General features: G+C 38.7%; 1 long non-coding RNA gene across 7 annotated transcripts in view; it reads left to right on the top strand.

The window, feature by feature from the left end:
- LOC311593078 overlaps positions 1–21,394 on the top strand; it is a 52,080-nt gene extending 30,686 nt beyond the window's left edge. Inside the window, exons 6-12 of one of the 7 annotated variants that reach the window (XR_014777583.1) lie at positions 4,705–4,777; positions 8,095–8,161; positions 16,473–16,609; positions 16,957–17,008; positions 17,399–17,517; positions 18,805–18,855; positions 21,288–21,393. This is a non-coding gene — a long non-coding RNA (uncharacterized lncRNA). Of the gene's footprint in view, positions 1–4,704; positions 4,778–8,094; positions 8,162–16,472; positions 16,610–16,956; positions 17,009–17,398; positions 17,518–18,804; positions 18,856–21,287 lie in introns of all 7 variants that reach the window. The other 6 variants (XR_014777582.1, XR_014777584.1, XR_014777585.1 and 3 more) reach the window with 6 other exon arrangements.
- Positions 21,395–21,727: the final 333 nt, after the last annotated feature.

The raw sequence follows: 21,727 nt of genomic DNA, 5'->3' as shown, positions 1-21,727 counted from the left end.
GTTTAATACTAGATAGGCTAGTTGTATGTCAATTTGACACAAGACAGAGCCACCAGAGAAGAGGAATAGTTGATTGAGAAAATGCCTCCATAAAAAGAGTGATGTATAGAAAAGGCTACAGAACATGTCCTTAAGTAGTAGGAGTGTGGGGTGGCTAAGCTCAATTTTGTACAGATACTTTGGGCAGGTGGCCATGGATTCTATAAGAAAGCAGGCTGTGCAAGCTATCAGGACTAAGCCAGTAAGTAATACTCTTCAGGGACCCCCAGTAAGTTCCTCCCTCCAGGTCTCTGCCCTGTTTCATCACAGCAATAGACCATCAAACTAAGATAAATACTATGTCTCTTCATCACAGAATAGTAGTGATTGTTGGTGCTTACAGTGGTGTCGTTGCTAGTCTTCACCTTGTGAAGGGGATCGCAATTTAGAAAATAGCTTGCCACTCTCATGAAGTCCATTCCACTATTTCACCATTTGGCAATAGAAAAGTAATTTGTAGGTATGTGGAACTTTACTAACCAACAACGGCAAAGAGGTTAAACTATTCCTGGTACCGGACTTTTTTATTTTCAGTCCCGTGGTATTTAATAGGGGCATTGTTGTCCCATTACATGGTCACTCAATTTAAACTCTATATATCTGCATATTCTAAGAATCTCTGAAAGGGTAGTTTCTCATGGTTTTTCCTAAAGTTCTTTCGTGTTAATTTCCCTCCCAATATTCCCTTCTTAGCCTATTCTCCCACCTTCCACGGCATAAAATCTTTTCTGATCCATGATTCCTTTCACACTTGTTATCATTGTCTTTTCTTCCCTCCATTGAATATCCTCCATATTTGATTGCTGAAGATCTATCTTTATATATTTCTGGCTTTAGGCTCAATTTTTTTTAACAAATATATTTTATTAACAACTTAGTGACTGAGCATACATCCCTTATAACCTGATTAACCGAAACAATAGAAAATGAGGATTAATGGACACAATAACAAAACCGTAAGAATATCAGTTCCAAGGAATGATTTTCCTGGCACAATCTGTAGGATTTTTTCTGTTGGAACTAGAGTATCCAGAACCCAGAACCTTGGCAGGAGCTGGAGCCCAGAAGCCTTCTCTCAAGTGGTTCTCTCTAGGAGCATCTCAAAGTGTAGCGATGAACAGCCAATGCTATCCCAAGTCTCCAAAAAGCCCCGCCTCCAGAACTGCATGAGGTGATTGCTCTTTTAGTGGATTAACCTCACCTGTTCTCTCATGAGGATATTCCAATCCCACACTTGGGATCCTAAAAAACAGGTTTATCTCTCCTTCATCTGGTTTTGAGAACTCATATTTATTGATCTTTTCTCTGACTACATTGGATGTATCTTTACAGTGCTTTCTTAAGAAACTATATTTTATATATGAAGGTATTTTTATCATTTCTTTAGTTACAGACATCACTGTCACTTTTCGAGACAGCTTGAGACTATTTCAAAGGAAAGGTGATATATGCTCACTGCTATTCATTGTAATATAGGAAATATTTAACTTGCTTTTGATTTTATGGGGGTGATGGTACATCTAAAATATTAACTTGAGTTTTAAAAGAGATATTTACTTTTGTTTTTTGGGCTTTTTTTTTTTCAAAACAGGGTTTCTCTGTGTAGCCTTGGCTGTCCTGGACTCCCTTTTTAGACCAGGTGGCTTCAAATTCACAGAGATCTGTCTCTGCCTCACAGAATTCTGGGATTACAGGTGTGGACCAGAGTGACTGGCTAGACTTTGGACTTTTAAACAGTATTGATTCTTTGAAATATTAGGACTTTTTTGTTGTTGTTGGCTGTTTCGTTTTTCGTTTTGTTTTTTCTTTTTAAATTTTTCAATTTATTTATCTTTTATCCCAATTGTAGGCCCCTCCCTTGTCTCCTCCCAGTCCCACCCTCCCTCCCTCTTCTACCCTATGACCTTCCCCTAGTCCCCAGAGAGGGTGAGTCCTTCTCCTTTTTCAGCTGACACCAGCTTAACAAGTCTTATCTGGACTGCCTGCATCCTTTTCCTCTGTAGCCTGGTAAGGCACACCATGAGGGGTAAGTGATAAAAGAGCAGGCAATAGAGTCCATGGCAGGGATAACTCCAATTCGCCTTACTAGCGGGCCCCTATGGAGATGGAACTGCCTATTGGCTACATCTGAAGAGGAGGCATAGTTCCTCTCAATGCATTGGTCCTTGTTTGGTGCATCAGTTTCAGATAGGACCCCCTGGGCCTAGATTTTTTTTACTGTTAGTCTTTTTGTGGAGCTCCTGTCCCCTTGGGGTCCTTCTATCCCCCAATTCTTCCATAAGACTCCCTGCCTTCTGCCCAAGGTTGGCTGTGAGACTAAGTCTGTTTGGTTTTTCAAGACAGAGTTTTGTTTGTAGTTCTGGCTGTCCTGGAACTGGTTCTGTAGACCAGACTAGCCTCAAACTCAGAGATGAGCCTGCCTGTAAAGTAGAATTAAACAGATTTTAGATTACGATATGGTTGTAAACTATGAGAGTCAAGGAGCAGAATATGGTGATTTGAATGAGATGCCCCATTTAGTTCCTGGTATTTGAATATTTGACCCTGAGTTTGTGGCTGATGAGGGACAAGGAATGTGGCACTGATGGACAAGGTAGACCCCAGGGAATAGGCTCTGAGCTTTCACAAAACTCATGTTATTTTAAGTTACCTCTCTCTGCTTTCTGGTTGTATTTTGAGTTGGGAGCTATAGCAGCTACACAATCTACCTGCTGCCTGCTGCCTCCTTTCCTCCACAGATGCTGTCTCAAACCACAAGCCCTTAGTACACTGATTCTTTTATAAGTTGCCTTTGTCATTGTGTTTTATCACAGTAATAGAAATGTAATGAATAAAATATATAAAGAGAGACCTTAAGTGGAAGAAAGGGAGGAAAGAAGAAAAGGAAAGGAAAGGAAAGGAAGGAAATGAAAGGGGACATGACTGGTTTTGGGGGAAAGCAGTATTCTATTTTCATCATGTTGATTCAGGTAGCTGGACTTGGAAGCAAGTTATCCTCTAAGGAATCTCATTGAACTCCAAATGCAAGGTTTTACATAATACTTCTTTGTCCTGTATGCATGCCTTATATTAAGAATTTTAGGTTTATAAACTGCTGGGGTCCTTTTGATGATTATTATTTTTTAATTACTTTACATCTTGGTCATAGCCCTATCGATTTTCTCTTCCCAGCCCTACCCTCCTTCCATCTTCTTCCTCTCCCTTCCCCCATTCCTCAGAAAAGATGATCTACCCCCTTCCCATCCACCCAGCACATCAAGTTGTATCAGGACTCTGTGTGTCGTCTTTCCTTGTGGCCTGGCAAGGCAGTGACGCCATAGGGGAGTGATCAAAATATGGCATCAGAGACATCCCTTGCTCTGCTTACTAGAGGACCCACATGAAGCCTGAGCTGCCTATTGGATACATCTGTGTAGGGGGCCTAGGCCCAGTCCATGCATGCTCCTTGGTTGCTTATTTAGTCTCTGGGCACTGAGACTCAAGCCCCTCTGGGCCCTGACTAATCAGTTCTGTTGGTCTTCTTGTGGAGCTCCTGTCATCTATAGGCCCTTTTCTTCTCCTCCCCCCCACCCCACTTTTCCATAAGTCTCCCTACATATTGCCCAATGTTTGGCTGTGAGTCTCTGCATGTTTTGAACTGCTGCTGTGTGGAGTCTCTCAGAGGACAACTCTGGTAGGCTTCTTTTTGCAAGCCTAGCAGAGCTTCATTAATAGTATCAGGGGTTTGCTTTCTTCCATGGGGTGGGTCTTGGGTTGGGAAAGGCATTTTGTTGGCCAGTCCCTCAATCTCTGCTCTACCTGCTTTAACTTTATCTCCGGGGGCACATCTTGTAGACTGGGTAAATACTGGGTCAAAGTTTTTGTGGGTGGGTTGGTGTTCCCCTCCCTCTACTTGGAGTCTTGTCTCGTTAGAGGGTGTCCTCTTCAGACACAATGACCCCCTACTACTAGGAGTCTCGGCTAGAGTCCCCATTATATTCTCTCAGTTTAGATCTCCAGCTTGTCACAGAGAGGCCTCTGCCCATAACACAGTTTCTCTTTTCTCTGTAACCTCCCCCCCCCTTCCCCAGGTCAGACCTCCGCCCTTGTATCCCTCTACACTCCATGTCCTACCTTGTTCCCTCTCTTCTTCCACTACCTCTGACTTATCCATTTCCCCTTCTGAGTGATATTCCAGAATCCTCCCTTGGATTCTTCTTTTTACTTATTTTCCTTGGGTCTGTGCATTGTATATAAACTGCTGATTTCAAAGAGATATTCTAAGGTGGGCATAGTGGCACACACCTTTAATCCCAGCACTGAAGAGAAGAAGACAGGCAGATCTTCATGAGTTCCAGATCACAGGTGGACATGAATTTCCCTGGTGTGAAGGGGAACAGCACACATTTTTGCACTGTGCTGGCTGATTTGAGTAAAGTTAGCACAGGTTAAGATCATCTGAGAGAAGGAAATCCGAGTTGGGAAAATTCCTCATCTGATCTGGCTGTAGGCTGTAGGCAAGCCTGTAGAGCATTTTTCCTAATTAGTGATTGATGGGGGAAGGTCCAGCCCACCTAGGGTGGTGTTTTCCCTGTGATGGTGGTCCTGGATTTTATATGAAAGCAGGCTGAGAAAGCCCTGAGGAGCAAACAAGTAAGAGAATCTACTATATGCTCTCTTCATCAGCTTGTGCCTCCAGATTCCTGCCCTGCTTGAATTCCTGCCCTGACTTTCTTTGATGATGAGCTAATGTGGAAGGGTAAGCCCTTTTTTCCTGACTTAATTTTGGTCATAATGTTTATCACAGCAATAGAAACCCTGACCAAGACAATCAGTTCTCTTTCATAGTCTCTAATTGCAGGACCACTATTTAATCTACTCTGTTCTCTATCATATTTGGTGGGGGCCTATTAATTTTTTTTTAATCAGATATATCTTCAGTGTTCATGTACTTGCACTTTATTTGTAATTTAATTCTGAGACAGGTGTGTTGGCTCAGCTGTTACCCTGCTTGTTGCCAATTTTGGGGAACTGGATCTAATTAGCAGAACCTACCAATAGTCTATTCCTACAAGTTGTCCTCAGACCCACTCATGCCCTTTAGCACATATAAACACCAGACAAATACTGAACCAATAAATAAATAAATGGAAACTTACAATTTATCCTTACCACTCTCCCTCAATGATCACTAGAGAAAGAAACTAGTGTTTCAGTTGTTCACTTCCAGGTGATCCTGCATACTGAGTATGACTTGCTATAAAATAGGTCTGAGTCTTCCACAGCCATCTGATTCAGAGTAACTACTTAGGAAGACCTAGATGTGGCTAAGTCAAAGGACAAGTGAAAGTAGTTACCTCTTTTGCAACTTCTTTTTGTTACTTGTTTGTATCTTCAGGGCCTGCCTATCCCAGCATGATCTCTGACATGTAACATGTCTATTCAACTGTATAGAAATAGTGTGTGTTCCTTTATTTGTGAACTGAAGGTCAAGTGTTTGTGGTTTCAATATTATCAAAATGTTCAAAAATAACTATTCAAGTCACAAGGAAACTTAGTGGCCTAAAGTTAAGCATTTAATCTACACATTTTATTAATACTTGTGTCCATGCACTCATGTATGGGCTGGGTCCCCTAGAGTAAGAATGATAGGTGTTCATAAACCTCTCAATATGGGATGTAGATGCTGGGATCTGAATTCTGGTTGTTTGATGAAGCAGTAAGAGCTCTTAACCTCCAAACTCACTCTTTCTGTCTCTGTCTCTGTCTCTGTCTCTGTCTGTCTCTGTCTCTGTCTCTCTCTGTCTGTCTCTGTCTGTCTCTGTCGCTGTCTCTGTCTCTGTCTCTCTCTGTCTCTGTCTGTCTCTGTCTCTGTCTCTCTCTGTCTCTGCCTCTCTCTCTCTCTCTCTCTCTCTCTCTATCTATCTATCTATCTATATATCTCTATCTCCAGCCCTACTCATACCATCTCGTTTTTGAGACAGATTCCCTCACATAACCCAGAACTTGCTGATTTGTCTAAACTAGAGAGACAGTAAATCCCAAGCTTCTGCTGCCTCTTCTTTTCTATGGCTGGAATTACAGGTGCATACTGTCTCTGACTATTTCTCTTAGGTCTAATTTAATTGTAATCAGGTCTGCCTACTTGTCAGGAAAGCACTTTATTGGATGTCCTATCTCTCAAGACCCTGTACTGACTTAATGAATGAAAATATCATTAATGCGTTTTAAACAACTGATAAAAAACAACCGAATTCAGAAAGCCTGATATCCATTCAGAAAATTTATCAGTATTTATTCCTCTAGAAACACTCTTCTTATATATCATTATTATAATTTTAATCATTATTATTATAATAATTATAATTATCATTACATATGTGTGTATGACTATGCTTTAGCAAACCTGAGAGGCCAGCAGGTAACTTTGGTTTGGGGGCCATTTCTTTAGTTTTGTTTTTTTATTTGTTTTGTCTTTTTACTTGTTTTCTGTTGTTGCTGTTGTTGTTGTTGTTGTTTTGTTTTGTTTTGAGACAGTGTTTCTGTGTGTAGCCTTGGTTGTCCTGGACTTGTTTTGTAGACCAGGCTGGCCTTGAACTCGCAGTGACCCACCTGGTGCTGATTCCTTGAGTTCTGAGATTAAAGATAGCAGGTAACTTTGTAAAATTCATTCTTCTCTTTCACTTTCATGAGTGTTTTGATTATTGGATTAACTAGAAACACTCATTTTGAACTTTACAATCATCATTTTAAAATTACTATTGGTATTGTTATTATTGTATATGTCTTTGGAGTTCCTGTGTGGTGGATATGAGTATGCCTTGTACACATGTAGAGATCAGAGAGTAACTTTGTGAAATTCATTATTCTTTCTACATTCATAAGTATGTGGGCGAGTGAATTAAATGTATCAAGCCGACATAGTAAGTTTTCTTCACCATGGAGGCATCTTTTTGGCCTGTTTCCTTGATACTCTCCTTTTAAATTTTATTTTTACAATTAAAATGTAATTACATTATTTCTTCCCCCAAGCCCTCCTATAAGTCTCCTTGATTTCCTTCTAATTCATGGCTCTTTTCTTCTTATTATTATTAATGGTTGTTAAAATACTATGTGCTATATTGATCTGCTTTCTCCAGAAATAAAAGCAGAACTAGCAAATGCAAATGTGATCAGAGTCTTCCTGTGGAGATCAAGGTTATGCCTGCCCATAATTTATTCCATATTGGGGCAGGAGAGATGGCTCAGAGGTTAAGAGTACTGCCTGTTCTTCCAAAGGTCCTGAGTTCAATTCCCAGCAACCACATGATGGCTCAGAACCATCTAAGATGAAGCCTGGTGCTCTCTTCTGGCCTGCAGGTGTTACATGCAGGCAGAATACTGTATACTAAATAAATAAATCTTTTTTACAAAAAGCTAGATGTGGCGGTGCACACATTTTTTAAAAAGTTATACCATATTGTATAAAGTCATGTTTTTCAAACTGTTCCTTACCCTAAAATGTGTACATTTTACAAAATAGTACTATGTTCTGTTTGCTATAAATCCTGAGGCAGAATTTAGCTACATTATGTTTTTACACTTAATATCTACTACCTGTGCATCCTGAACTACAAGGCACCAGTGATAAATAACTTACACACACAGAGAGGGGGGGGGGGAGGGAGAGAGAAAGAGAGAAAGAGAGACAGACAAACAGACAGACAGACAGAGACAGACAGAGACAGACAGAGACAGACGGAGACGGAGACGGAGACAGAGACAGAGAGAGACAGAGAGAGACAGAGCGAGCGAGAGAGAGAGACCAGCAATAGACTTCTCAAGGTAAATCAAGAACACATGGAAGATATATCACAAACATCTCCAAACATAGCCCTGTGAGCACTCCCCTCCAACTGGGACTGTACCAGATGCAGAGACCCATGATTGTGATATGGCAGGCAAACTGACCGGTCACAAACCATCTCTGCAACTAAGGAATTGCCAGTTGCATTACTAAGGTTGCTGTGATAACTCACGGATCAAAACCAACTTGGGGAACAAAGTGTTTATTTGATTTGTATGTTCTAATTATAGTTCATCTTTGAGAAATTCAAGACCGGACCTCGGAAGCAGGACCTGATATATGGAAACTCTGCTTACGGTCAGTCATGTTCATCACAGCTCACACAACCTTTCTTGTTTTGTTGTTTTGTTTTGTTTATTGTTTTTCAAGACAGGGTTTCTCTGTATAGCCTTGACTGTCCTGGACTTGATTTTTAGGCCAGCCAGGCTTCAAATTCACAGAGACACCTCTGCCTCTACCTCCCTGAGTGCCGGGATTACAGGAGTGCACCACTGTGTCTGGCTTCAGGTTTATTTTCTTATATAGCCAGAAGGAATTGCCTATGGATGGCACAGTGCACAATGGCCTATGTCCTCCCACATGAATCATTAGTCAAAAAAAATTACTCCCACAGACTTGCCTGAAGGGCAATATGAGGGAATCATCTTCTTAACTGAGGTTCCCTCTACACTGATGACCCTAGTTTGTGTTAAATTGAAAAAAAAGGCACATTTATATTTTTTTTACTCCAAACCTCCTAGTTTGTACTCTCTGTGAAACATCCCACTTAGAACTGCTTGACTGTTAAACTACCTGCAGCCCATTTGTGTATTTGGTACCTTTCCACCTTGGAGCAGCCTTATGTCTGCCTTGCAGCTTATATATAGCCTCTTAGCTGGTCCCCTGTGGGGCTTTTAGTTCTCTGCATTCAGTGAAGTCTTTTAACACTTTCTTGTCCAATGTATAATCTATCTCCCTCCATGTAACACATAAACATACACACACACACACACACACACACACACACACACACACACACACACATGCTATACTTTATGCAGCATAGTTTGCAATCAAGGTATTACTATTTATAATCATGATTAAAACAAAGACTGCCTGTACTGTTAACGGCCACACTATTATATGAAATTTCAATTATTTATATAAATATGTCCCTCTATGTATCTGATATAAATCACTCATGCCAATCTTAATCTCTCTTGATTTTTTAAAAATTGACACATAAATACTTATTTGAAATAGAATTAATTAATTAAAAGGGAAACTTGAAATTTCTTGATTGTACAGACTGGGAAGCACAAAAGGAACAATTCCTGCTGCAAACTCAGGAAAGAGTAGAAGGTATTGCTTTCTAGCCTTAGAATAAAATTCAGTCCTCTATTCTCTACCATTGAGTGGAGAGTGGGGTCTGACTTTCACACAAACTCTGGTGCCCCATTTTTGACCATGTCCCCTTGATGGGAAGGCCTGGTGGCACTCAGAGGAAGGATAGCAGGCTACTAAGAAGAGACTTGATACCCAATGAGCATATAAAGGAGGAGGAATTCCTCCTCAGTCACAGACTTAGGGAGGGGAGTAGGGGGAAAGTGGGAGGGAGGGAGGAATGGGAGGATACAAGGGATGGGATAGCCACTGAGATGTAATATGAATAAATTAATAAAATATTTTTTAAAATTAAGTCTTCATACTGGTCCTATGAAGGCTTTGAGACACATGAAACTCCCCAAGAACCAACTACTTTTCTGAAATTCAGATTACTATAAGGTTTTTTTTTTTTTAGGAAATGTTCTACTCTATTTACAGCTTAATCACATGCTTTAAGAAATAAATAAAATCTGAGGAAATTTTCATAACTACAGTGTATTTATAAAATGAATAGTTGCTAGACTGAACTTTCCCCTTGGAAAAATAAATAAAACAGACAAACAAACAAATCTACTTAAAGGAAACATTCATTTTGGGAGTTTTCAATGCACCAAACTCCAAAACAAGAATATCTGACCTAATTCTCCAGAGCTGCTTATATTCCAATTTAAGAATTTAAATATCTGGTCTTCAACATCATCAGATACTTGAGAAGGAATAAAACTTAATTACCTGAAGTTCAGGTTAGCAGCTTCCAAAATGAGAAAAAAAAATGGCAGAGACAATTTGCTGCCTGAACAGTCACCAAAAAACTCTCTATAACATTGAGGCATCATCTTCAGCCTTCTGACCTAATATATCTGACAGACATATTTGTGAGACAGGAACTATTGAGGGCTTGCTTACCCTGTCTTGGCAGAGTTTGGCCATCAATTCTGCTTGCATTCAAGCTTGCCCGTTTTTTGACAGAATTCTATCTGTGGCAGAATCAGGGACATTTTTTCCTTGCAGCTAGTCTGCCAAATTTGAAGCCATCTCCATAAGGAGGGTTTTTTGATGCTCATCATCTTCTTGAGGTAGTCTGGGTGATGCCAGGAGTTAACCTGACATCTTGTTGTCAAAGAATATTTCAAATATAAAACGCATCTTTAAATGCCATATTCTGTAGGTCTCTGAGGCTTTTGAAGACCTTATCTAACTATTTTACATTATCTATCTTAGGATCATATCTATCTGGTAAACCTAAGAGGTATATTCTTGTGATAAAATTGGACTAGTAATTGATATGACCATGATTTGATCAACTAAGAAACAGCATGTAATACTTAATTATCCTACACAGCCTGCAATAGCACTTTCAAGGTATTGGAAGTAAACTTTGTATTATAATTGAGTTGCATGGGTTCAATACCTCATATTAGAGTAGAAATACATATAATGTGTGTGGAGAATAATCTTAAGTTTGAATTCTATACCAACATATAAAAATTAAACTTATTTTGTATCAATAATCAAAATTCTATACCAATGAATTAAAAATAACCTTATTTGTCAGTAACAACTAAGAATGTAACATTCATAAATCCCTGATTGTTTTGTGGTTCTTCTTGCGATATGTAATTTTTTACTTATGCGTAATAATACAAATGTATATGCCAAAAAAATAAAATAAAATCTTTAGAGAAAAAACAAACAAACAAACAAAAGAATTTAAATATCATTTAAAGTGAGATTAGGGTTAGGACTGTTTAGAAGAACAAAAGTATATGAGATACCATACAAATATAGCTTTGGTCTGTTTCTGTTAGATTTCTGTGTTCAAATTTGGACTTTCCTAAGAAGTTAGGAAGTTATATTTCTTTGGGGATCTGGCCATTGTTATGTTGCTCATGCTTATGTGGATGGCCCCACACTCAGGTGCCAGGGCCACTATTAACCAGACACAGGGAGTTGGTGATGAAGACGGTAATAGTAATGATGGATGCAGAGTCCAGATAAAGATGGGTTAGAGGGTCTTGGGGTGTTAGGGGGAGTTAGTGAGAAATGGGTATGATAAAAATATATTGTGCCTATGTGTAAAAATTTCAAAACAGTAACAAAAACATTACTTTAAACATTTTACAATATTTTAGATTAACAATTTATAATTCTTCATAATACATGACATTGTTGTGTCAAAATATTATACTTTCTTATTTATTAGTATTGTTGGAAAGTATCCACTCTCCTCACTCCAGCTCTCATGGATTACTAGTGAAAATTTGAAAGAGTCCAACTTAAAAAGAAAGAAAGAAATTTCTGAATCATAAATTACATATATATAAATCTAAATTTATATTACTTTGTAAATTACTATTTGTATTATAAATTTAATAACAGTATTTGGAGAAAGTATTTCAAAACTTCTAACAAAACTATAGAAAGAAGTTAAAGAGAAAGAAACCCTCATGAAATAATTTTAAAAAGTATTACTTTTTATACTAAATAATTATCTTCTCAGGACAGGGTTACAAATATCTAACCTATTGATATTTAATGTAATTTTAGTTACTTCATCATTCTCAAACCTTCTGTTCTATACCAACTATAAAAAGAATTAAAATAGTATATCAAGAGTATCTACATGGTGGCGCATACCTTTAATCCCAGCACTTGGGAAGCAGAGGCAGGCCGATCGCTCTGAGTTCAAGGCCAGCCTGGTCTTCATAGCGGGTCTGAGATGGCCAAGGCTAACACAGAGAGACCCTGTCTCGAAAAACCAAAAAAAAAAAAAAAAAAAAAAAGTATCTAATCATGCCTGAAAAGATATGTTTGGAATGAAGAATTGGATCCTTATCATTTTGTTCATATTTTTAATGGGAATATGTGTATTACCTGTAAGTTTATTAGGTCACTCATTTAAGATATCAGAGTTCTGCATGCTTATGGTCTAGGGGTCTCTTCTCTAACATCAACAGATTTTCTGGAGCTCTGTGTTCTGACAAAATATGTGCATATAGTTCTGATGGTATTGCTAGTTTATTGTGAAGCAAAAGAATTATGGACATAAATTTCTAGCATCTACAGAACCGTATCATAAACAGGTCTCAGTTGTCCTGTCCTGTGTTGTCCCGATTTCTCCATGTTACCGCCCATCACCCTTATTTCTTCTAGTAAAGTCAGTACAAAAATTTTCATGGGTGGATTATTATCCTCTAATGTAAAGATTTCAGTGGTGGTGGTGGTGGAGGAGGAGGAGAAGGAAGAGGAGGAGGAGGAGGAGGAGGAGGAGGAGGAGGAGGAGGAGAAATAGTAACTACAAAGCAGTATAAGAGAAGAGATGCATGTTGAATTGGTTTAGAGGATGGTAAACTGAGTTGCATATCAAAAATTCTAGTCCAAAGCAAGATTAGCACTTCAGAGACCAGATCAGAGGAGAGATATATCGGGATGGTTATTCTGAATTAGTACTGCATGTGGAGTGTTCAAAGTCCCTGTAATGGGCATCATGTAAGGCAACATGTGCTTGGCTCTGATTTGGTGAGAGGGACTCTTATACATTTGAAACCAGTGGCAGATCAGTGTAATTCTTACCACAGTGTATGGAAGAGAGTGAAATGCAGCTTTTATTTTACGGTAACAATTCTTTTTTTCTGTGAACTTAGTCAGTAATTGGGTTTGTATTTCTTTCTTTCTTTCTTTCTTTCTTTCTTTCTCTTTCTTTTTTTTTTTTTTTTTGCCAATTACAAAAGATTCCATGGTATATATTTAATGAGAGAAAGTAAATATTTGTACAACTAAAACCTGAAGACACAATAGGAGAAAAATGATACGGGAAACTAAAAAAGCTCCCATGTCAATTAATAGATTGGTAGAATCAATAGTATGTAATTGGTCAGCTTACCGAAAGTAATTTACTAAATCAGTGCAATCTTTATTAAAATTACAATGCAATTCTTCTCATAAATTGAAAATTAAAATGTCAGAATTCCAGTGGAAACACAAAAGACCAAGGATATGTAGTTTTTATTCCTGTGCTATGCTGTTTTTATGACTATATTCTATAGTCTAACATTAAATCTGGGCTTATATTTCCTGAGTGTATTTTATTTCTTATATTTCCTAATACTACCCTGCCCTATAAATTGATAGCTGAAAAAAAACTTGTCTCTCTTTACTTATTTAGTTATCCCCCATACAATCCTTGACTTTTTGGACTAATGTATAAATTCTAGAAGTCAGGATAGCCATAATAAAACAAGATCAGTGCTAGGAGGCAGAAGCAGAGGGAATTCTGTGAGGCCAGCCTATTCTATGGAGCAAGTTCTAGGCCAGGAACAGGTATTAAGGGTAATTGTGCTGGGCATGGAGGTGGCACATGCCTTTAATCCCAGTACTCAGAGTGGCAGGGGCAGGCCACTGCTGTGAGTTGGGGGCCAGCCTGGTCTACAAAGCCAAAGCCAATCCAGGACAGCCAAGGCTACACACAGAGAAACCTTCTCTCATAAAAAAAAGGGGGGGGGGGATAATTGTGCCTTTAAAAAAGAGTTATATCCTATGGAGAACTCTGATAAAAGTTGTGCCTAAGAAAGCCCAACTACATTGCTCTTTCACTGATATTCCTGCTGTTAAAATCAAGACTTGAAAGGTATATTGAGATATAAGAGGACAAGAGTGTCTTGTCAGAATGTTTTAAAGTTCTCCAAAGCTGGCATAAGCTGCAGAAGGACTGATTTAGAAGAGCACAGCAGGTTTCAGGGTAGTTACCCCTCACACTATTGCATGACCTGAGATATGAGCATACAAAGCCACTGTTAATCCAATCAGAATGAGACTTAAAGGCAGCCAGCAATGACAGCAGAGTAGTTATCTTGGGGAATCTGGAGAATAAAGTAATTCCTGTTATTTCCCTGGCCAGGGTGAAATGTTTCTCTAATTTCTCCTAATCAATTAGCAGATAAGCCACAGGTTTTTCCCAAAGCCATTTCTTTTATCTCTTGAAAAATCTAAGTCTCTTCACTTTTGTAAGACTAGATCTGTTTTAATTCAGAAATGGAAACTTACCTCTCAGTCCTGATCAATTTACTACTATGGAAAGTATCAATAGAGGCCCTTTTAGTCAAACTATTGTAGCATGTCCACAAAGTAGTCTCAGAGGCCCAGTAATATTTTTGTTATCCATAGGGATTAACCCATAAAGCAGAATAGCAAGCATCAGAATAGGGGAAGTGCCTAGGCTAAAGCCTTTAATCCCACCCCTTTAATCCCAGAATTTAGGAGGCAGAAGCAGGTGGATCTCAGAGTTCAAGGCCAGCAAGGTCTTGTGAGTTCCAGGACAGCCAAGGCTATACAGAGAAAAATAAATTCCAATAACTGCTGGCCTTCTTCTTCTTCTTCTTCTTCTTCTTCTTCTTCTTCTTCTTCTTCTTCTTCTTCTTCTTCTTCTTCTTCTTCTTCTTCTTCGTCTTCTTCGTCTTCTTCGTCTTCTTCTGCTTCGTCTTCTTCTTCTTCTTCTTCTTCGTCTTCTTCTTCTTCGTCTTCTTCTTCGTCTTCTTCTTCTTCTTCTTCTTCTTCTGCTTCCTCTTCTTCTGCTTCCTCTTCTTCTGCTTCCTCTTCTTCTGCTTCCTCTTCTTCTGCTTCCTCTTCTTCTTCTTCTTCATTTTGCTCATTTGAGATAGGGTTTCTCTGTGTAGCCTTGGCTGTCCTGGACTCGCTTTGTAGACCAGGCTGTCCTCAAACTCACAGCAATCCGCCTGCCTCTGCCTCCTGAGTGCTAGGATTAAAGGCAAACATCACTATGCCCCACTTTCTTCTGACCTGGTTGCCCAACAAACATCCCTAAGCCTGGAGCCTGTGGATATGTTGATGACATACCCTTACCTGATATTGCCTGAATGGACAGCTCAAACCCACAGGCTAATAATGGCTGGGTAGTCTGGCAGTGATACCCCTGCCCAGCCCAGGGGTATCTTGGTGCTTTTTTTTTTTTCCGAGAATGGTGTGTTTTATGAATCATTGAATACAAAGGCAACAAAAGTTGTAAAAGAGTAAGGAGTATAACTTTCCTCTTTTCCTTCATACTTAATGTAGTATTTTCCCCCTTCTCTGGGACTGCTTAAAGGAGCATCACACATGGAGAAGAAGGAATGCTCACCTGAGTATACTATTTCCACCATTCCCTGTATGCATTTTTCTTAGAGGACAAGAGAGTCTTGGATGAGAGGCCTGACTTATCCCCACAGAGGATGTTAGTTTCTTCATAAGAGTCATCTGTGTTAAGGTCTGGGAGCCTACTAAAGTCTGAGGCTTGGATGGAGAGATGGCTCAGAGGTTAAGAGCACTGGCTGTTCTTCCAGAGGACCTGAGTTCAATTCCCAGCACCCACATGGCAGCTCACAACTGTCTGTAACTCCAGTTCCAAGGGACTTGGTACCCTCACACAAACATACATTCAGGCAAAACACCAATGCACATAAAATAAAATAAATAATTAAAAATAAATAAATAAAGTCTGAGGCTCTGTTATATGACCAAAGCTGCCAAGTTCTTCTGCTTTCTGGCTCCCTACCTTAATTACATCTGCACCAGCTTTCTGTATTGGATGTTTTCCTTCACTACCTGAGCATGGCTGTCCTGCACCCTGTTTTATAGTGGAGGCTGGCAGTAAATTTAGAGGTCTGCCATCCTCTGCCTTCTACGTACTGGGGAATAAAGGTGTGTACTGCCACACCTATGCCCAAACTGTTTTTAAATTCCTTTTCACAAGTTGGAAGCTTAGCTGGGTGGGGTCTTGCCCTGAGGTCACCACTTCCTTTTTTCTATTTATCTTCAGCCTTTTGTTTGTTGGTTTTGTTTTGTTTTTTTTTTTTTTTTTTTTTTTTGGAGACAAGGTTTCTCTGTGTAGCCTTGGCTGTCCAGGACTTGCTTTATAGACCAGGACAGACATGAACTCACTGGGATCTACCTGCCTCAGCCTCCCTGAGTTCTGTGATTAAAGACAGCAGGCAATTCTGTAAAAATCATTCTTTCTTCTCATCCTCTTTCGTATGTGTTTTGATGACTGGATTCACTAGAAATGATTCTATATTTATTCTTAGTACTCAAATTATAATTTGTTGAGAGAAAAGTACAACCTGCATGTCAAAGACATGAGAGAGAGTTTGTTACGGAACCACATTTTGTTATCTTAGTGGGGTTGTTAGAATTCTATCTTTTGAAGCAGTCATTATCTCTTTGTGTTGATAAATTTCAATTTTCTCCCCAGTGATGGTGGCTGGTGTAGGAAGCTGAAAACTTCTGTCTTCAAATGTAAGCAGAGTAAGCAAGGAGAGAAAACAAGAAGCTGCGCAAGGCTTCTAGAAATCTCAACAATCACCGTATGTGTTAAACCTTTCCAGCAAGGTAACACCACTTAAACTTCACTAAACATAGCCACCACCTAGGAAACAAGCATTCAAAATAAATGGTGGAATATTTCTTATTTGAACCATCACAAATGGTCTCTACCCAGCCATACGTGCCAAGCAAGTTAGTTCCACAGTTTCCATAGGCTCCAGAACTGTACCACGGCCCTTGCCATTGACCAAACTGACTGCTGAAAGTCACAGGGCTAGGCAAATAACATCTGCCCCTAAGTTGTCATACTCTGGGGGAGGTAATTGCCTACCCATAAGATAAACTTAAGCTTTTAAAATTTATTTCTCCTTTTCTTTTTCTTTTTTTACCTATACATTATGTTACATTCATAGTGTTTGGCTATTTGTATTTGGCAGCCTTGAAGAACACATCTTTCCTATCTCGGTGAGTCTAAAATTCCTAATGTAAATCAGTATCTATCATATCTCATCTTTATAAACTTAAACATCTATCTAGACCTAAAAACCTAAACAACTAAGCTCACTTGTAAAAACTAAACTATCTGGTCTTTAACCACATCAGAGACTGGAAAAGGAATAAAATTAATTACCTGAGTAGACAGGAGGTACAGGTTAGCAGTTTCCAAAATGTGAACAAGACAGAGACAATTTGCTGTCTAAGCAGTCACCCAAAACTCTCTATAAAGTTGGAGCATCATCATCAATCTGCTGGCCCAGTATATATGACAGACATATCTGTGAGGCAGGAACTATTGAGGACTTGCTTACCCTGTCTTGTCAGAGTTTGACTACATCCATGCTTGCCCATTTTTAGGTTTTTCAAGTCAGAGTTTCTCTATGTAGCTTTGGCTGTCCTAAACTTGCTTTGGTAACCAGGATGACCTCAAAATCGCAGAGATCCATCTGTCTCTGCTTCTCTGAATCCTGAGACAGGTATGCACAACCCCCTTGCCTAGGCAAAAGAAAAAAGAAAAAAAAAGAAAAAGAAAAATGAAAAGAAAAAAGAGAGTTTTGTTGTTGTTTTAGTGTTTATTTTTATGTTATTTTATTATTTTACTTTTTGAGACAGGGTTTCTCTGTGTAACAGTCCTGAGTGACCTGGAGCTTGCTCTGTAGAATAGGCTGGCCTTAAACTAACAGAGATCCACCTGCCTCTGCCTCCTGAGAGCTGAGATTAAAGGCTTGTGCCACCATCACCTGTAAAAAGTTTTTAAAGGGTCTCAATAAACAGTCTTTGCTGACCTGGAACTCGGCTATATAGACAAGGATGTGCTTTAAGTCACACAGATCCTCCTTTGCTCTCAGTAACTGGATTTAAAGGCATGGTCTACCAAACCCAGGCCAAACTTAATCTTTATCACCTGCATTATTTACCATTTATGTTTTTGTAAGCTACTGCCTGGGCTTTAAAAACTTTCAGAAGCTCAATAATACAGCATTTGGCTTTTTAGTAGAATTTTATCTAGGCATTCAGTGCTCAGTACAATCCTCACTACATTTGCTATGCATGAACCCAGACAGGCATTTGTCTGCTTGGGCCAGTCCCTGATGCCTTATTAGGCATTTTATGAACCCAATTCCCATTCTAGTGTAAACCCTTCAAACATGATCTCATGTATCAGCAGTCCACTCAAGGATTTTTGTTCTTCTTCCATTGTCTTACAGTCTCTGATATTCATAGGGATGTCTAATACAACCTTCCATATGCTCTTAGTACAATAACTGACTTGTTCTGTTATTCTCCACTACTTGATACTTATGGTATTTCTCTTCATGCAATAACCAGGCAACCTGTGCAGATCATTCCAGAATACCTGGGATTTGAGGACCTTAAAGAATGGAGTGGATCACTGTCTGATAGAGCAGACAAATGTACTTTGGTTTCAGTATACTTTTATACATGAATGAGAAAGAAACAAATGATCCAGGGAAGGCAATTTGAGTTCAGAAAAGCATGTAAATAAATGTCAATAAGCACCTATTAATATTAACAGAGCAGCCATTTCCCAGAACTTTCTCAGGTGAGACCAAATCAAACATGATTACTTGGCACATACTATAGATTATATTTGGAAATACACAAAAAGCAAGGCAGAAGGCAATATTCAGATTCAATTCAGGGCATATTAAGAACAGCACTCTGCATGTCCTTTAACCAGATTGAGTTTTAGAGCTATATTCTGACATCCAACAAGAATAAAAATGTCTTGTGTGTTGCAGGAGGCACAAAATCACATCCAAGAACAATCCAGGGACCAAAATACAGTTGAGGTAAAAGGTCTCTGTCTCTTTTCTAGCAGCCTCTCTTACAATTTCCCAAGGCATTGTCCACTCTGTATCATTTTTTATCATGTTCTGACATGGTCTCAAAGAGGAGTGAGTAGTATGTCACTGAGTTTCCTCATTTCCACAATACTCAGAATGACCACATCCTCATAGCATCACCTGCCAAGCTTTAAGGAGCTCTTTCATTCCATGTCTAAATTTCTAGAAGTCCTCTCCTTAGTAGCAAGTCCTCTCCTTTAATCCCATCACTTGGGAGGCAGAAGCATCTTGGTCTAAATAGCAAATTCCTTACAAGCCAGAGCTAAGTAATAGCTCTCCGTCTCAAAATAAAAGCAATAAAATCAGCAGCAGCAACAACAACAACAACAGCAACAACAACAACAATTCTCTCTCAACAAAAGCAATTCTGGTACACAATTTTCACTAATTATTTTCAATTCCTGTGCTAGAACATTATTAAGACCCATAGCTATATAATAAATCATAGAATCCCTTCTTCATTGATATTTTACATTGTGTACAAGGAAAGAAAACATAGGATATGAAAAAAATCTGAAGTCCAATAACCATAGACACTACAATGAATAACATTAATTTTCCTTTGCAAATGGATGTCTGACACGTATGAACGTATGTATGTATGTATGTATGCATGCATGCTTATGGATATATTAAACAACAGTTCGGGATAGACCATGTCCAGGAGTATGTGGCCAACATAAAACATAGTTGTTGTTGTTGTTGTTGTTGTTGTTGTTGTTGTTTCGTAGACTTTTTGGCTCATATTGTTTTGTTCAGGATTTTTTTTTTGTCTTATTATAAGGTCTTTGCTTGGATATTTTGGTTGATTTGTGTTTTTATGGTATATGTATGTTTCTTGTGATTTTTAAAAATATATTTTTATTAGTTTGTTTGTCTCCTTGAAAGAGAGAGAGAAATGAATGGCACGGAATAAGAGAAGCCAGAGATAGGAAGTTTGGTAGAATCTGGGAGGAGTTATGAGAGGAGAAAGGATGATCAAAATATATTGTAAGAAAACTCTTTCAACAAACAAAAGGAAGAAAGAAAGAAAAAAGAAGAAAGGAAGAAAGGAAGGAAGGAAGAAAGAAAGCTGGAACAGTGGCACAATGGTTTCCAGAGGACCTAGATTTGCTTTGCAGAACCCACATGGTAGCTCATAACTATCTATAACCCCAGTTCTAGGACATTTGACATCTTCTAGACTCTGAAGGTACCAGGCATGACCCTGGTACACAGGCAAACATTTACCAAGTAATAAAATAAGCTTTAGTGAGTGAGACACAGAGAGAGAGAGAGAGACAGAGACAGGGTGAGAGACAGAGACTGAGAGCGAAAGAGAGATAGACAGATACACAGAACAGAGGGACAAAGCAACAACAAAGAAACCTCAAAACATGTTTTCTCGGTATAAACCCTTTTTGATCTAATGTGAAGATGCTGAGTCAGGTCCTCAAACTGTCTTATAGGAAGAAGACAATTGAGTTCCAAGCTCAGAATCCTTACATTTCCAAACAACAGTTAAAGAAAAGAAAAGGGGGGGAAAGTCATGAATTTAAAAGAGAGCAAGGGGAAGGAGGAAATGGAAGAAATAAGTGGCTTAATGGTGCTGTTCTATTATCATTTCAAAAAAGAAAAAGAAAAAAGAAAAAAAATACCCCATTATACTTCTGGGAATCTTTGGCTATTGTAACCACAGCGACATCTAGCATCCAACAAAACTGTTGCAGAAATTGCATGAGAGTGCTGGTAAAATCAAAAGCAAGCTTTAAAAAAATGTTTTGAAAAAGGGGAGGAGTCTATGAAAAGAGTACAGCAAAATTTCTTAAAAATATTTATTTCAAAGGTAAAACTTAATGTAAAATTGATGGAAGGAACATTCCGTTCATGAGTCTCTGTAAGGAAACAAGAATAGCCAGGCTGTTGGGTTGAAGGCCTTTAACCCCAACACTTGGGAGGCAGAGATAGATCTCTGAGTTCAAGGCCAGCTTGATTGACAAATCAAGTTCCAGGACACCATTACATAGGGAAACTTTGTCTTGAATGATTCAAAAAAAAAAAAAAAAAAAAAAAAAAAAGACCAAACCAACAAAAAACAAACTAACAAAACGGCACAACAAAGCAAGCAAGCAAACAAACAAAATACAAAGTGGGGGGTGGGGGGATTGTCCCAAGGCTACTTTTCCTGCCAGGCTACATTTACTGAAGGTGTTGAAGAGCTATGTGAATTTTATTAAGCTGAATTATTTCATATTCATACATGGATATAGAAGCATATGAACAAATACACAGTTCATGTTTGATGACAAACTAATTTAATTGACTTGAGTTGAGGTATTTACCATTAATCAGTTGTTGCAGTTTATATTCTCTGAATATGTAATGCTTTTCTTCCATAGTATTATATCTTGTGATTTGAATGAATTAATGGACCTTTTTTAAAAAAAAAAATATCTGATAACCTGATAGTCTTAGCTGCATTTCCCTCCCTCCTCGTGGCCCTCCAGACGATGTGCTATATGTTGGTCCAGGGCCAGTCTTGACCTAGTCAAGAAGAATACTGATAACTGAAGGTAAATTTGGTCTAAATTTGCAACTTTCCAACTCCATATTAAACCAACTTTAAAGAGTATTAAACTCAGGTGTCTCTTTTTCTTCTCAGAGAATTGACTGATTGTTTGTTTTCTCTGAAACTATTGGGTCTCGTTGGGTCCATGAACCTGGCCTAGAACTCAACACCTCAGTGTCAACTCTGAGTACTACATTACAGAGGTGAGCTACAATGCTTTTATTTACAATATCATACTGTATCTTTGCTTTATATAGAAATACTTACATA

This window comes from Acomys minous (genome assembly GCF_964271855.1).
Source record: "Acomys minous genome assembly, chromosome: 2".
Lineage (NCBI taxonomy): Eukaryota > Metazoa > Chordata > Mammalia > Rodentia > Muridae > Acomys > Acomys minous.
The sequence above is the reverse complement of the archived record's forward strand: the minus strand, read 5'-3'. Positions and strand labels throughout refer to the sequence as shown.